The 16,532-nt window shown below is 46.3% G+C and overlaps 1 protein-coding gene across 1 annotated transcript in view; it reads right to left on the bottom strand.

Moving 5' to 3' along the window:
* The window catches only part of CRNKL1 (crooked neck pre-mRNA splicing factor 1), a 752,702-nt gene that overhangs the window by 440,790 nt on the left and 295,380 nt on the right, over positions 1–16,532 (bottom strand). The window lies entirely within an intron of this gene.

Here is a 16,532-nt window from a genome sequence, read left to right as displayed (position 1 = left end):
CTTTATAAAAAATAAGCAGCCACACAAAAAATATATAATATACAAAGCTATTAAACGCAAGAACAAACACAAAAGGGAAACACTTTGATTGCTAAATTATCAAATAAGGGCTACGAAAAGGGCAATAGTTTGCATGCAAAGTAGCAGGTAATTGCCATGTGAATGCTTGCTTTTTCCACCTTTGCCAAAGAGGCATATTTCCCCCTTTCTTTGACACACAGAGTAAATACAATAAGCACTACACTACTAAAACTCTATTAGGACGTTTGTAGCTGTAACTACAGAAAATCCAACTATAATGGCAAGTATGCTCATCAAGATGAGAAGAGAGGAATACATTAAGCCCTCCATTTACTCCTTGCAGCACTCCATTTACTCCTGGTGGCGAACAGGATCAAATCAAATTCAAGGATCTCTGCACTGTCCACACGACATTCTACAATCAGGGCTCTCCATTATTGAATGCAAAACTCAAACCCTATCATCCTAGCTAGACGTTCATATCTGCGCATACTCATTTGTTAGTCATTCTTAAAGTCTGGAAAACCAGCAAAACCAGTAGAACCTTTTGGTAATCTGTTATCCACTTCCATAATTCCTTATCACACCATAATAAAGTGTAAATGTGGGACTTTTCCACCAGTATAGCTGTTTGAGGATCCCCATTGTTTTCAGTATACACTCTTAAGTGCCAAGACAACTCAGCAGGATGTGGCTACAATATTAAAAGAATAATGTCAACAAACAGGTGATAGTCAAATACAAGCTCCTTTTATTTGAGAGAGGGAGGACATCTGCAAATGCTCAACATGATCTTAATGGCTTGTGCAGCTGTCCCTACTTGATTCATTCCGACTTCCTGAAGGGCAATCTCCTTTTCTCCAGAGCTAACCTTCGAATACTAACAAGGTGAGGATGAAGTACAACCTGGTTGGCATTGGGGACATTTTAAATAAAACAAAAAGTAAATATATGCACCAAACTATTTGACGCCTTAGAAGATTGGGAGATTACAATGAAATAGTTAATGATAATTGATACAGGATATTTTGCCTAGTACCTAATATTTGGTTTTCAGCCTGTTGGCCTTCATTTTTTTAATATTTCATCCACTGGACAGAATGTAAATTCTTGCAGAAATCTGGAAGATTGTCGAATAGCAAAAGGATTGTTGGGGTTAAAGATTTGTGTTGTTGATCTGAAAGGGTATTAATCATGCTCGAGTGAGCCTCCACTCCACACTGCATCTTACAAATTCAAAGTCCTGCATTGTCATCTTCTCTAGCATGAAGTCAAAGCAAATCCTTGTTGCTGTCCTTTTTAACACAGAATATTGTCAAAACAATACAGAGCATTGTGCGTAGGACAATTTGTTGTGCATGAATCATTAAGGCAAAAACTCAAATCACTATGATCAGTGGATACGGCCGGAACAAATGTGGGCATCCACAACCTTTTACAGTGGGAAAGCGTACAAATCTCAGAATTGTGCATGACTTGAGATAAAGGGCCAAAAGTAAAATATTACTAGACAATAGGGACACCCAAGCTATTCCATGTGAGAGTGTTACACATAATTCCTAACAGACAGATGATATGGTTCCTTCTTGGATACTGCAGCCACTGGGTTAGGCGTCCGAGGGGGTGCTAATTCATAACCTTGGACTTGCTCCTCAATAAGGAGGTCCAAGACTGCCTCCTGATAGAAGCAATTTGCATGCTTAACCCAGTATTCTTGGTATCAAGGGTTGTGTGAGATTTTCATAGTAATGATAAATCTTCCCGACCTGTATCAACCCCAGAACTTCTTGCTTTTACTGGTGGATTACGTTTCCCTATACCTCTGCGAGTGGGACCTTTTTCCACACTCACAGAATCGTTTACTCTTTTTATGGGTGTAATTTTTAAGACTCTCTACAGTGGGCCTCATTAGGACCCAGGCGTTAAGGGGTTAACGGCGCTGTAAAAGGTGTAGTCGCCGTTAAACCCTTAACGCCTTACTACGAGGTCCCTTTGCGGAACCCGACCTTTACGGCTCGTCTAGACCAGCCGTTAAAGTAGGGGCCCGCAAAAGGACTCTCGAGCTAAGTACGGTATTGCGGTACCGTACTTACCGCCTTCCCCATTCCCATTATGCCCTATGGGGCAAAAATGGGAATGGGGAAGGACCATGGTGGCATGGGGAATTACCGCCCTGCCAACCTTGGAATGGGGTGGTAATTCCCCATTCTGCCATGGCGGACTCCGGCATCGACCATGGTGCTAATAGCACCATGGTTTTCCGCCGGAGTCCTAATGAGGGCCAGTGTCTTTTACAAGTTATCCTCTTTGACAATGTTTTGGCAATAAGTGCCTATTGTTGCTGGGTTGCCCTAGGTGCTCCCCTTTTAATTAATCTGGCTAACCTTGAGAGAACTACTGTTCCCAAGGGTAGAAAGGATCGTTGGATTCCTTTTTACATTTAATTAGGTGAGACAAGCACCCCCCGCCCCACCCTATGTGTAGTGCTGGGGAGATACCATGTATCCCCCATTCTTATTCTAAAGCTAACATTTATATTACCAGGACAAACTTACCTTAAATGGCTGGTGGTAGTGAACCTTTTTATTAATTTGGTGCACCTTTACCGCGGGTTGTTTCCCCAGCCCCGGTAAAGGTACCCATTTACCAAAATGTCCCCTGTATTATTTTTTGCCATTTGACCGTTTCTTGTCCTTTCTTGTTCCTTCCCCTGAAATCCAGAGCAGGAAATTCATTTGTGTGATTTTTATCTTTGGCGGGAATACTGTGGATTCCCTGCTCAGGCTCCAGAGTGTCTGAAGGCAGGAAGCGAGGGAGGAGACCGACATTCTGCAGCCCTTCCAGCCTGCCTATGAGAATCCTGCCAACCCCCCACCCCCCAAGTTTGAATGTTGCATGGCTGTTTCATTGGCTGGGTACCTGCATAAAAGTCTGATCCTGGAAGCTGAAGAGGTAGTCGACCACTGGAACCAAAACCGAAGAGGAAGATGAAGAATTTGCGGCTGAGATGATTTCAAGCGACCAGAGTGCCTGCTGCGTTATAGGAGTCTGCGCTTACCCTTCCTTCCAATTGATCTGGGGACACCGAAAACTATTACCCCAACTCAGAGCCTGGTGACACCCACTAGACTGAAGACGACCTGAATTTTGAGCCTTCCGATGACGTGCTGCAACCTTGCGGAACCTCGAGCCATTGTGTGGTGCACTGTCTTCTGAATTCCGAATCTAGCTGAAACCTTATGGGCATCCTGCTGGACCTCCGGAGATGTGAATCGAATAGGAAAAAGCCACTCACCAGAGTGCTGGACTTTGCAAACGACGAGAATCCAACCAGTGATATTCGGTCTTCTGTGCTCCTGAAAAAGGTGCCAAATCCACAGAGCCGCATCCAGATACAAGAAAAACTTTGCCTACAGCGTTACCCATAATCTTTGCTGAAAAAGTCCTTGCAGTGTCCTGTCTTCTGTCTTCTTGATGAAGAAATTCAACGACCGGGTGTTTGGCTGCAGATTCTGAAGTCCTCCTGCTGCAAAATCTTCTTCTGTGCTGAGCTACTGTGCTGGCTTTGGTATTTACTTACCTTAAGTCTCTTGTGATTCCTGTGTAGTTTTGGAGTGTTTACTGTCATTGGGAGGTTGCTTGTCCAGTTCACCCAGGCCCACTGCTGGAATCCTCCTAGGGTGTCTACTCTGAAGTCCCTGGACCCTCAACTAACTCTAAAGTAGAATGCTTACTTGAATGAACAGTCTTCCTCTGGAACTCTGAACTTTGCCTGCACCTGAGCCCTATCTCAACCTGCCTACAGCTCGCTCCTAGACCACTGGGGTCCATCTTCTACCTCAGAGAATTCATGTACTAGAATTGGGAAGGGCTGGATACTTTAGGGGTCTGCCTTGATAAGTAAAACAAGTGTTGAAAAGAACTCAACATAGTCCTCGACCCGATCCTCGACGGACATGGCACAGCCCTTGGAAACCCCACTAATCTAAAGAAACTGACAACCCTCCATACACTAATGACAGACCTCCGCCTAATAGATATCTGGAGAAGCACCCACCGGCAGCGTCAAGACCTTACGTTCTATTCTCACCGGCTGGACTACTGGCGAGCTCCTGCAAACATACTCCACCTAGTCACTGACTGCACGATCTTGCCAACCACCCTCTCGGATCACGCCCCGGTGTCAATGCGCATCATCCTCCCAGACACAGTGCGCAGGCCCCCCACATGGCGCCTAAATGTACGCATCCTACAATATCCCGATCTCAGAGCGGCTAATGGACCTCAACAGGTTTTGGGAACATAACCTGGGGCCGAGTTACACAGCATATGCTTAAAGCATAAAGCTTTCTTGCGGGGACAATGTATCTCGCACTGGACATACAAGCCTGGGGGAGGATGAAACCCAGCTGACAGAATAACTTAAAACCGCAGATAAACACCATAAAGAGTCCCAAAACAAACAACTAGGGCTGGAACTAAACAAGCTGAGAGCAAAGATCAGACAAATAACCACAGATAGGGCCCATATCTGGTCACAAACATTATCTAGAGAGTGACAGGCTGCTGCGGATGATGGCACTAGCCCTAAAGCAGAGACAAGCCGTGCAAATGATTGCTTCTATCAAGGATGCCGCAGGCAACCAAGTGGTCGGAGATGATCGCATCAACACCCGATCCGCAGAATTCTATCGAGATCTATATACAGCATCAGACGCTTGCACAGCTCAGGACATGGAATCATTTTTGGACTCCATAGTAATACCAACGATCGCAGCCGACCAAAGCGGCGCATTAGATGCTCATATGACGGCCGCCGAGATCACAAGTGCAATAGCCACGTTCTCTCCCGGTAAAGCATTCGGCCCAGACAGGATCCCCCATATGTCTCTATAAAAGTATGGGAGACGGTCTAGCTCCCAGACTTGAGGAGGTATTCAATGAGGTAGTAACACAGGGTCGACTCCCGCAATCAATGCTCGCAGCAAATATTATAGTCTTCCACAAGGGCGGGAGGTACCCCGAAATATGCGGCTCTTACAGGCCCATCTCTTTGATAAACGCATACGCCAAAATCCTAGCAAAATGCCTGGCACAATGTATTGAAAAGAATCCCCAATTCATAATTAATAAAGACCCAACAGGCTTTATCCCTAACAGACACCCGAGTGACAATATCTGCAGGCTATTGCATATGATTGCCAGAAATAAAGACCCAGAGGATAGTGTACTGGGAAGACCCCTGGCCGGCCCATAGAGTCGGGGTTTGCTCCGCAGTACTTTAAGACGAGATAGCTGCACCTTTGAGATGGATGGGGGTGCAGGTATATTACTCTAACACCAATCAATAAGGACAACTCAATGGTTTGTCAAAGGGGAGTCTGTTTAATGACAGGTACAAAAAACGGGGAAACATGGAAATCAACAGTGATGCGATAGTCCGTCTCACTTCAACTCCCGCAAACTTCATACAAACAGTAACATTTAAATCCAAAACACGTCATCATTGACGTGTAACGCTCAAAAGTTAACATGCAATTCTATTGGTTGGGAAAACCTAACTTTACTATAGGTACTATATCTGTATATGGTAACGGAGTGAGAGGATTGGATAAACACTACCAGGTGGGCGTCTAAACCCTTCCTTCTAGCATTACTCTTGTAGACGTCACTAAGAGTACGACGTCCCATTGGCTCTACTATCTATAGGACCCTAGATTATTTGGTCCATTGTGATTGGGTTGGCTTCAACCCCATGCATAAATCTCCACTTTACTTAGCAGCACGCAGAATGGCCAGCCAGGTGCAGGGTGCCCCAAGATTCACCCGGCCTCCCTTCAATCAATCATTACTTTAGTGGCTATGTGGCAATTAGTTGGCTGTGGTTGGCCTCGAAACTCTATCTTCTTGTCAGAAAAAGTTATGATATCTCTGTCTGGGTGACAGCCAGGCGTAGGTGTGAACCCGTGCTTCTTCTTGCTCGGATGGTCACGTGCTGCTCACACCGTGATTCTGCCTAGTTTCCTTCAATTTGTGCATTTAATTCTTATTCGGCTTGCCACCTGCCTACGCCTCCTTATCTCGGCCTTCCTGAGATAGGCTGTTCTGTTCTTAAGTTTCGATTCTGCAAAGCTACTGTTTGCTCCTTCTATTGGTCTGACCCAGGCTCTTCCTTGCTCACGTTGCCTCAGCTGAGTTTCGATTCAGCCATCTCTTCTCGTTTGAGCTGGAATACGAATCCTGTCCTGTTTGACCTCTAGTAACCTGAGTTAATTCTGCTTTTGTGTAAAGAGGACTCACACTTGTATAGTGTGCTTCGTTGAGGTAGATATGTATAGGTGGCGCTTGCTACGGTCTATCTTCTACTAAGCATAGCAAGCAGCACTGTTTTCTTAGCTTTCTTGCGGTTTCAGGCATACGTACAGGCGTTAACTGGTCTGAATGACTTCATCCTGCTTTACAGCTTAAGTTTCTTTATATTTCAACATCGTCTCTCCTTCTATGTTCACGACATCCTTATTCATGGCATTTCATCTGTGAGTGTCATCTTTGGGTCGTCTTATCTTCTATCTGCAAGTCTGTCCGGGCCTTCGTGACGTCACCATTCGTCTTCAATTAAGGCCTTTTGAGTTTCTTCCGGAACAGTGTTTAGGCTATCTTCATTTCGTCTTAATTGCTGGTGGGGTTTTCTCAATGGATACCTTACTGTCCATGGTTTTCTAGGCATCAATACTTCTACAGGTGTTGTTCTCCTGATAGGCACTGGACAGAGCCCTACTGCGGCTCTCTGCTGGTTAATTTGCTCATAATACGTCACATATCTCAGTGTGAACGTTCCTGGTACTTCAAAATAATGGGCTTTATTTGGGACCTCCTCTACAGTATAATACCAGCAGCTGACGCAGAAAAGGCATTCAACAAGGTACAATGGGAATGTATCTTTCGAGTCCTGCCTGGGTTCGGCTTCCCGCCACGCCGCATCCAACCGATTAAATTGCTGTACACAGGACCGACTGCCTCTGTAGTCATCAACGGCATAGCCTCCCCCGTATTCGACCTACAATCAGGCACAGAGCAGGGGTGCCCACTTTTGCCCATGCTCTATGCCTTGTCTTTAGCGACAATAGCGATTAAACTCTGCACCGACTCAAGCTGGACGGGGTTACACCAGAGCGGGGAGGAGCACTGCGTCTCCCTTTACGCTGACGACATGCTGCTATACATAAGCGTAGGCCCCTCATCCCTTCCGTATATCTGATTTTGGGAAATAGTTGACCCATATATTTAGGCCAAGGCGAGGGATAGTGGGGAAAAGGCAGACACCCCTCCGGGAACGCCACACAGCCACCTGATGAGACATGTAGAAACTCCATTAGGGAAACTCAAGCACACCTTTTAATGGGCACTTAGTGATATCTACATTAGAAGAGCATGTTTTGTTTGGGGGGTAGGTTGGAAGAATAACCAAGAGTTGGGAAGGGGGGAGGGAATGTTGGGACTGTTGTTCTAAGACTTTGGCGTGTAGCAAAACCGACGGCATCAATGGCACTACTAAGCAAGCAATCTGTATGCATACATCTTAATCACCTGTATTGTACATTAAAAACAAAACAAAGAATAAGAAATGCTTATCACAGTTTCCAAAACGTTCGATATTCAAGAAAGGCTTATTACAGGTTTTCAGAGCGCCCTGGTATGAGTGTTCATTGTCTGCACTCACGGCTTAAGGCGGCAGCTCCCGTCAGCTTTGTTCCTTCGCTTTGCCTTTCCAGTTTCCACAGTCTCTGCTCTTCTCTCGTGGAAATCGAGTAAGAGCGGATCTGGGTCCAGAAGAGATTGCTTGTTTGGGGGACAATATGGAGGTCTCTTCAGAAATGGTAGACAGTACCCTTGGGCCACTGTATGTAGTGCCCATGAATCTGAAGAAATGGCCGTTCTTGTAGATACTGAGTCAGTCTGCCGCCTGCTACTGTTAGCAAAGTGGTCAGAGAGGTTGTTGAGCTGTGGCTGAGGGCAAGGATGGGGTTGGTGCCTGGGACGTCTTTCCTCCACAACCTCTTTGGGGACGTGTAAATCTTCCTTACCTTTGTTTTTGTACTGTCTGTCCTCTTCCCCTTTCACTGAAGGAAGAGCTGCATCGAAAGGACGCCCTCTACAGTTTTATGAAGGAGGGTGAAGTTGTAGCTGAAAGATGACCCCCAAAGGTTTTGCTGCTGCCTTTGAAGCCTGTAGATGATATGTCCATCAAAGGACATGTCTAGGAGCCTTGACTAAACAGCAGTGGCAAACCCATTTTCACGTAGCCATGCAAATCCTTTCATCACTGCACTAGAGCACATGCCTCTGGCAACACAGTCTCAAGCATCTAATCACGATTGTAGTGATTGATAGGAAGCCTCTTTTCATTCATTAATCGGGTTAATCTGGTTCGCACCTAGAAACACTTGTGTACAGGTGCATTATAAATGACTTATATCATAGTAAAGCCCTCTCTCATTTCCCCTTCCAGAATATTTTCTGCAGATTGTGCAATCACATTCTACAACGTGTGGCTATATTTCACTGTAGCACATGAGTTGATGGCTTTTAATGCCATGCTTCATGCTAAATATACCCTTTTTCCAAGGGAGTCATAACACTCATCATCCCTATCCGGAGGGATGGTAGGATAAACTGTGGTGTTGGATATTGAAGTTGAGGCCCGTACTACTAAGCTCTCTGCTGTAGGATGCTTAGAAAAATAAATCAGGATCCAGTGAGGAAGGTTGTACTTTTTTTGTCCAACTCCTTATTTACAGCAGGAGTGGCGTATGTTTTTTCCAGAGTTCCATTATTGGATTTTAGAGCTGTATGGAAGGGCAGCACAGGCTCCTTAGGAGGGCCCTTATTTAAGATGTGCCTTAGGTCATCCTGGGTAATGTCCTTTGCCAGACAGCCCCATCACATCACAAATACTCTATCACCCGGTTCATTAAAGTCCTATAGGTTGCATTTGGATGAGAATGCACATCTGGAGTGTTCATCTCAATTTCACTGGAGGTACCTAGGACAATGGAGTCTTTCAGGCATTAGACAAGGTTTTACAGCCGTGATTCCTCTGAAAATAATTCCTGTGGAACATTTGGTGTCCCAAAATGTTCACTCTCAAAAGGGATGACGTCACACTCTTAGTCTTCCTACTCGAAAATGGATCTGAAGGATTTAAAGAAATCAGTCTTCGACTGAGGTTTATATTTGGAAGCTGATCCAGAGGACGACATTGAAGGTCCCTTCGACTTCGATTCTTTGGAGGAGGATGTCATTAAAGCTTTTTGCTTAATTTCTAACTCAGGAGTCAACACTGTCGACTCCACTTGAGTAGACATCTTGGAGGGCTGTCGACTCGGGCTTTTAGGCCCACGGGTCGAAAATGTCACCGGTTCCCTGTCACTCTTGAAGGAAGTGGTGGGATCAACAGCCTTCTTTGGCTCTTTCGAAGGGCCTGGAGGAGCAGCCTTTGAGAATGCCTCCAGTATTTATTCTAGGAAATGTTCCCATTCAGCCGCAGAGGAAGTCTTTTTGCGAAAATGTACCCAATTGGGCGAGGAAGCCAAGGACAAAGAACGATGGCGCTGTTTCTTACTCTTCTTTTTTGATGATGAAGCAGAAGAGTGACTCAAATCACTCTTGGATCTGGATCTCTCAGAGTGTTCGGATCTTTTTCTGGACCTTTCTGGAGATTTGACTCCAGTGAAACAGCACCTTTGGAGGATTTTGTTTTTGAAGGGGTGGAGGATGGAGATTTCGAAAGCAGCCAACCGAGGGCGAGCTTCGACCTGCTCTCCTTCAAAGCCTTACTCGTCATCGATTGGCAGGAGCCACACTCAACAACTTTGTGGGTTTCACCTAGGCACCAGACACAAATACTGGGCAGATCAGTGATCGAAATCTTCAAATCACAGACCACACATCTCTTGTAGCCAGTTTTTGGCATAGATAAGAAAATTCAAATTAGTACGATGTTCGTCAAAGAAAATCTGTACTATCATCAACGTCATGTCCGGACGCGGGAATGGTTACCGTCAAGGGACATCGATGCTGATGCTGCACAGTGCCTCACACTGTAGAAAACATTTTCCGAGACTGCAAAGCAGGATACGAATATATCCAAGATGAGGAATTAGTGGGAGGACACAATATATTACAAAATGCCCTTTAGAAGTTTTAGTTAACCTTGAACATTTAGTTTCTTGACAATGTAATGCAAGTTTTCTCTGCCCCTGCCTTTTATTTTGTCCCCACATTGTTAATGAATAATGAATAGAATTTTGCTCCTTGTCATGTCTAGTCATTCAATCCCATGTCTATTATATGACAAGGGCAAGTGATTAAAATTTGATGGTTTGAAGGTCTTTAATGCTTGGAAAACCAGAGAGGACACATCAGAACAGGAATGGAGATTTACAAGTAAAAAATATCAATTGCATTACCATGAGTAAGAGTATATGGATGTACAGTGGTTAAGGTGTCCACTCAGCCCCACACTACTATTAAACCTGCAGTGATCTGGATCATTAAGGTGAACAGTGTGGTAGGTCAGAATCGGGAAACAAGGAGGCATGATTTTCACAAGTACCATTCTCTTTTCTAAGAAAGAAGACCTAGGGACTCATTAAGTGTGTGCCGGTCTGGTAACAACAATGCCGGTAAACCTACCGGCACTGTTGTTACCGGACCGGCACACTACGAGTCAGCAGGCGGGTGCCGTCCCACCCGCCCTGTGAGACGTGGCGGGCGGGATGGCACCCGCCCGCAGACTTTCTTGGAAGCACCAGCACCGTTATTAACGATGCTGGTGCTTCCATCATTCCCATTGAGTCCTAGGGGACTCAAATGAGAATGGGGATTTACAATTGCCACCTCCTGACTTACCGGACCACCGTGCCCCAGTTATTCCGGCAAGTCAGTCGGCAGTAATTCATTACAGGTCTGGTGGCTACCTGCCGGTTTTACTGGCACGGTTACCGCCAGACTCGTAATGAGGGTTCTAGTCTTTCCCTAAGCCTAGGTAACTAATCCCTAATCCATCAGAAGGAAAGTCAAAAGAGGTGCTTGTCAGGATGGCAAGATGGAAAATGCAGTCCTCTGTCCTGAATCCTATTCTAACCTAGTATCTTTCGCTACTTCTTAAAAAGAAAACATAAAACAACAAAGACATGCTTTAGGCTATTTGCCAAATAAAAGGTGGCTGCCGGCTTCTGAGCCCCACCATTATGTTTCTTTAGCATAGGCCTTTGCCTTCATTAACAATCCCAAGCATGCACATCGTACACTGCTGGGCTGTCATCCAGCGGCTCCAGCAAGGTCTTCCTGTCCCTCTGCGATATAGTCTTTCTCCCAACTCTGGGGGCTCCTTTCCTTTCCACTCCCCACCGTGGGGTTTCTTCCCCCTACCCACACTCTGGGGCTATGCACCTACTCTCTATCACTCTGGGGTTTCTTGGTTCTCTCCTTATACAGGGCTTGTCTCAGTCTCTCTCTGCACTCTTGGGTTCATCTATACTTTCCACACTCTAAAGCTTTCCACTTTTCCCCCCTCTAAAGCTTCTTGTTATTCTACCCACTCTCTGGCTTGTCTCACTTGCTCGCTCTTCCCACTCCGTGGCGGCTTAGGTCTCTGCCGGCACCAGGGCTTTTCTCACTCACTTCCCACTCCAGGGTTTCTTGGTGTTCTCCCCTCTATGGGGCTTTTCTCAGTCTTTCTCCACAGTCTGGGGCTTCTTGGTGTTCTCTCCACTCTGGAGCTTGTTTCATTCCCACTATGGGATGTCTCGGGTCCCTCCCCACTCTGGGGATTTTCCCACTCTCTCCCCCCACTCTAGGGTGGCTCAGATCTCTCCCTGTGCTGAAGATTTCCTCCATCTCTCTTGCCTTACCACCCACCTCCAGGTCTGTTGGAGCCACCCTCGTACCGCTGACCGGCAGTGCTCCTCAGAAGACTGGTGCAGTCTGTGCAGTGCTGATCTCTCCGCAGTGCCGTTTTGTGACTCGTCGACTCCAGTATGTGTCAGCCGCCTACTGTTCTTTACCAGTCTCTTTGCATCGAGACCGGTGGGTGGTTTCTCCGAGGGACCTTTCCTTGAATTCTGTGGACTTTGCGAATCCTCAGATTTGCTCGGTCCCTTCATTGATGTGCCTCCATAAAGCTGTCCTTTCAGCTTTTCTGTGGTTACCCATAAGTATTGAGTATAATGTGGGTCAGAAGCCATGCCAGTCATTAGAGGGTTCACACGGTTACCATACTCCTTAGTTCCTATACACTGCATAAAGGTGTTAGTGTCTGTAGGAAAGGGATGCTGTCTTAAGTCCCTCTATGTAGGTTTCCTGTCCCCTGAGGGGGAGTCACCTCCAGAGGGATCCTGCTTACCTTGTCCCTAGAGGCCAGTAGGCATAGCAGACTCACCCCCCTTGTCCCAAAGGGGGTGGTTCCCTCTTGGGGAGAGCGAGTAAAACTCTAGTATTCGTCACAACAGGCACAGTATGAAAGGTATGCCTCATGCACCTCTTTTGGTAATGGGGGCCGAGGGCAGGCTATACTCTTCAGGTGGGATTCAAGCATGTATAGATGCAATATGTTGCAAACTGTTGTATCTTTGTGATGTTGCCATCCTGCAATATGGGGTGGGCTCCATGCAGGTTCCTGCCTATTTGACTCTTGTATCTGTGTGATGCTGCCACCCTGCAATATGGGTTGGGCTCCATGCAGGCTCCTGCCTATTTGACTCTTGTATCTGTGTGATGCTGCCACCCTGCAATATGGGTTGGGCTCCATGCAGGCTCCTGCCTATTTGACTCTTGTATCTTTGTGATGCTGCCACCCTGCAACATGAGGTGGGATCCATGTAGGTCCCTGCCTATTTGATTCATGTATCTGTGTGTTCCATGCACCGACTCACTTGGCTCAATCCTATGCACTTTACGTACAATGTATTCCGCTGCATGTACCTCAATGACTGCAAGTATGTTATGCGCTTCCTCTCTGTAACTCGAAGCACTGAAATTAAGCAGAAGCGCCTAGGTACCTCAGGGTTTTGCGCTCTATACAAACAAACCAACAAACAAACCAAACAATAGTACAGTGGTAAAATTACATTATCACTGCATACAACTAATTAAAACACTACAACCCACAGAGAATGCAAAGGGCACTTCAGGTGAAGACAGGGGAGCAAGCAATTTATTGGAGCAGCAAATGTCTAAAATACCTGAGCGTCTTGAAAAGGCAAAGAGTGTGGTCTTAACAAGTCACTAGGGCCCTTTAAGGTGTACCCATGGGGCTGAGCCACTGTAAATACCTGTATTGCTTGTCTTGATGGCTTTAATGCAGTCAAGATGAGGTTCTCGGTGCTTTTCTGCAGTTGAGCCAGTGCAGTTGAGCCAGTAAAGAGATGATCGAGACTGCTTGAATACTGGGCTAGCTGTAGTTGGAATGAGTTGGTGTTCAAGACAAGCAAGTTCATGGCTTTCAGTGGGTCAAGTAGGGTTAAAACAATGCTTCAGCTAGGTCGAGTCGACACTCAGGATGCAGCGACTTAGGTGATTCCACAGCAGGGAGACGGCGGGGATGCGCTTAAGGGGTTGAGTCGGTGTCGAGACAACTTTAAAAAGCAGGTAAGTGGTTCAAGTGCCACGAGAAGCACCACAGATCTTGTAGTGTCTTGATGTGTGTCGAGTGCAGCTGAACCAGCCCGAATGTGTCTCCAGGCAGTAAACAGGTTTCTCAGCTGCTTAAGGGCTACTGAATTGTTTGGAGGCCCGACCAGAGTCTCCCGGGTCAAGGTGAAAGCGTTGTTTCGCACGTCCACTTCAGGAAGCGTCCACTTTAGGAAGCTTCTCTGGCACTGACAAAAGGGCCTCCTCTCCAGTAGGCAGGATCCTGGTTCTGGTGCACAGGCAGCAAAGAAGGCTTGTGGTACACAACAGTTTCACCTCAAAATGTGCAGCGTAGCTGGGCTGGAGGGAAGAGCTTTCCTCTTCCTTGGTGAGTTCTGCCTTCACCTCTATGGTGGAATACCGTGTAATAGACTGCATCCCCAGCAAAGTTACAGGTTAAACCTTCTGGTCTTTTAGTCCAGAGATGAAGGCAAGAGGGTGGAACTGCTTTCTCAATGAAACCTCTCCTCTGGGCTATTCTAAATCGGTCTGCTTCAAAAGGACTCCACTAATCATCCTGGTGTGAGGGGGGTTTTTCACATATCAGGAGTGTCTTTGAAGCACTGGTTGCCAGGAGACCTTCCGTGAAGGGTTTTTGTCTCCTGGAGAAGGTCTTGTCCCTCCCCAAGGGAATCAAAGGGGAGCTTCCCGGGCAGGATCACAGACTGCCAAATACACATCCATCCCTGTCATGAATGAATAACCTCACTATGCTGACAAGAATATGACGTCCAAACTATAGTGATGGGATAATTTTCTAATCTAGGCAGCCACCATGTCATAACCAAACATTACTTATTTTTTCATATTAATGCGCCACCAGGCTATGGTACACACTTATAAGGATGTTCCCCAAGTGCAGGGAGTTAAAAAGCCACACCTGGCTTTTGAAACTGTGTTCTAGCGGCTGTGTGGAAGGAATGCACGTGACCTTTGACCTTGCTAGGATGCAACTGCAAGGCAGTTGCTGAAAGATGTCAAGAGACTGTCCCAGGAAAGGTGCAGGAGTGCAGTCTGTTTTTGGCATGAAACATTATGAAAAGGGGGTTCAATTGGAGGCTTCCCTTTCATAAACGGAATACCATGCACTATTGTATTGTTAAAAATCTAAAATTATCAGGCTATCCAACATTCAAAAGATGGGATTCTGCCACAGTATGTGCAGTTCATTACCTTTACCCGATCAATAATTGTATGACGAATATACTTATTCATGATTTTGTGTTTTAACAGATTATGTGTGTCATGTACGCGAATGTGCACACAACAAAAAAATGCCACAGGCCTGGTAAGAAGTACCTTCCCTTGTCTCCTTTAGGAGTTCTATAGTGGAAGAAAGTGCCCCATGGGAAGCAACAAGACAAAAGGCCTCATTACGAGTCTGGCGGTAACCTGCCGTTTTTTCCGGCTCGGTTACCGCTGGACTCATCTTACCATTCCGCCTCTCCAGGAATTCTGGACGCGGAATTCGGTAAATCCCCATTCCCATTGAGTCCCATAGGGATGGGGAAGTGGAAACACCGGCACCATCTCGTGATGGTGCTGGTGTTTCCACGTCCGCCTGCAGGCGGGCAGTGTTAAACCTGCCAGGTCAGACCTGGCGGGAACGCCACCTCCCGCCTGCAGGAGTCGAGATTGGGCGGTCCGGAATTAACAGTGGCGGCGGGTTTACCGCCACTGTTATTTCCGGACCGCCCGACCCGTAATGAGACTCAAAGTCTGTAGGATGACCTGTGGCTATGTCGGAAAGCCAGGTAAGTCCCAGTTCCTTCCTTTAGGTACCCAGAAGAAAGTTGACCCCAGAGGACACCAAGGAAGACCCAAAAGAAGAGATCCAGTGGAGGGTTCAAGACCCAGCAGCCAGAGATGCAGGGCAGGATTCATCTTCCAATGTTAACCAAATGAGAAATGTGGTTGAAGGGAACTGTGAAGGACTGCCATGTGGTAAGGTTAGGGACCTCCTGGCTTTTTTGATTATTATTAATAATACAATGATGTGGGTAATCCATTAAAAAAGGTGTGGTCTGCCTAACAGAACAAATACCAAAAGCATAGTGTACAGATGTGCCCTGCTGCATCAGTATCCTGATCTGTAGTGCCCGCTCTTTAGTGGCGCAGAACGGGTGCAGCGGTCACAGTTGCCTTGCCCAACAGCTGCTTAAACAGCTAAGTCACTGTAGTGCATTTAAATCTGCACCACTGTTCCAAAACCATATACTTATCATGAACTGATAAATACAATCCATACCAGGGGTTTGGTGGCTGGTAGTTAATTATTAAAGCCACATCTGATATGTATCAGATACATGTCTGGCAAAAGCAGGCCTGTTGAATTCTCCATAGATTTGCTGTCTCTGCTGCAACCAGCAAGACAACAGCCAGTGGGAGCGGATTCTTTTTGATCCTTTGTGAGGGTCGGTAAAGCCTCTATCCAACCCAGGAAGCTCTTAGAAGGAGCGGCTTGGGAAACAGGCCTCAGAGGGTACACCCTAAACAAAAGGCCTTGCCTCAAACTATGCAAAGTGGTATGGGCTTTGAGGGGGGCTAGTGTAGTCAAAGGAAGCTCAGAATAATAGACCGAAGGATCACGCTACATTGGTTTTCTCTACAGCCATCCTACCTTCTCATCTCTTACACTTGTTTTAACACAAACACTGTGGGTATGACACAAGACGACAAAGACCATTTGTCACAATGCCAGGGATTGGACCCCTTAAAGCAGGCTTGCTTTCCTCCAATAATGTGGAATCCTTTGCCTATCAACACCCCTTCTTTGATTCATTGCCAAACTGCAAGAAAACCTATTTTGAGAGAGTTGA

This window comes from Ambystoma mexicanum, chromosome 4q, assembly GCF_040938575.1.
Source record: "Ambystoma mexicanum isolate Mex_15411 chromosome 4q, UKY_AmexF1_1, whole genome shotgun sequence".
In the NCBI taxonomy this organism is placed as follows: Eukaryota; Metazoa; Chordata; class Amphibia; order Caudata; family Ambystomatidae; genus Ambystoma; species Ambystoma mexicanum.
Note: the sequence above shows the minus strand (reverse complement) of the source record. Positions and strands in the feature narration are given on the sequence as shown.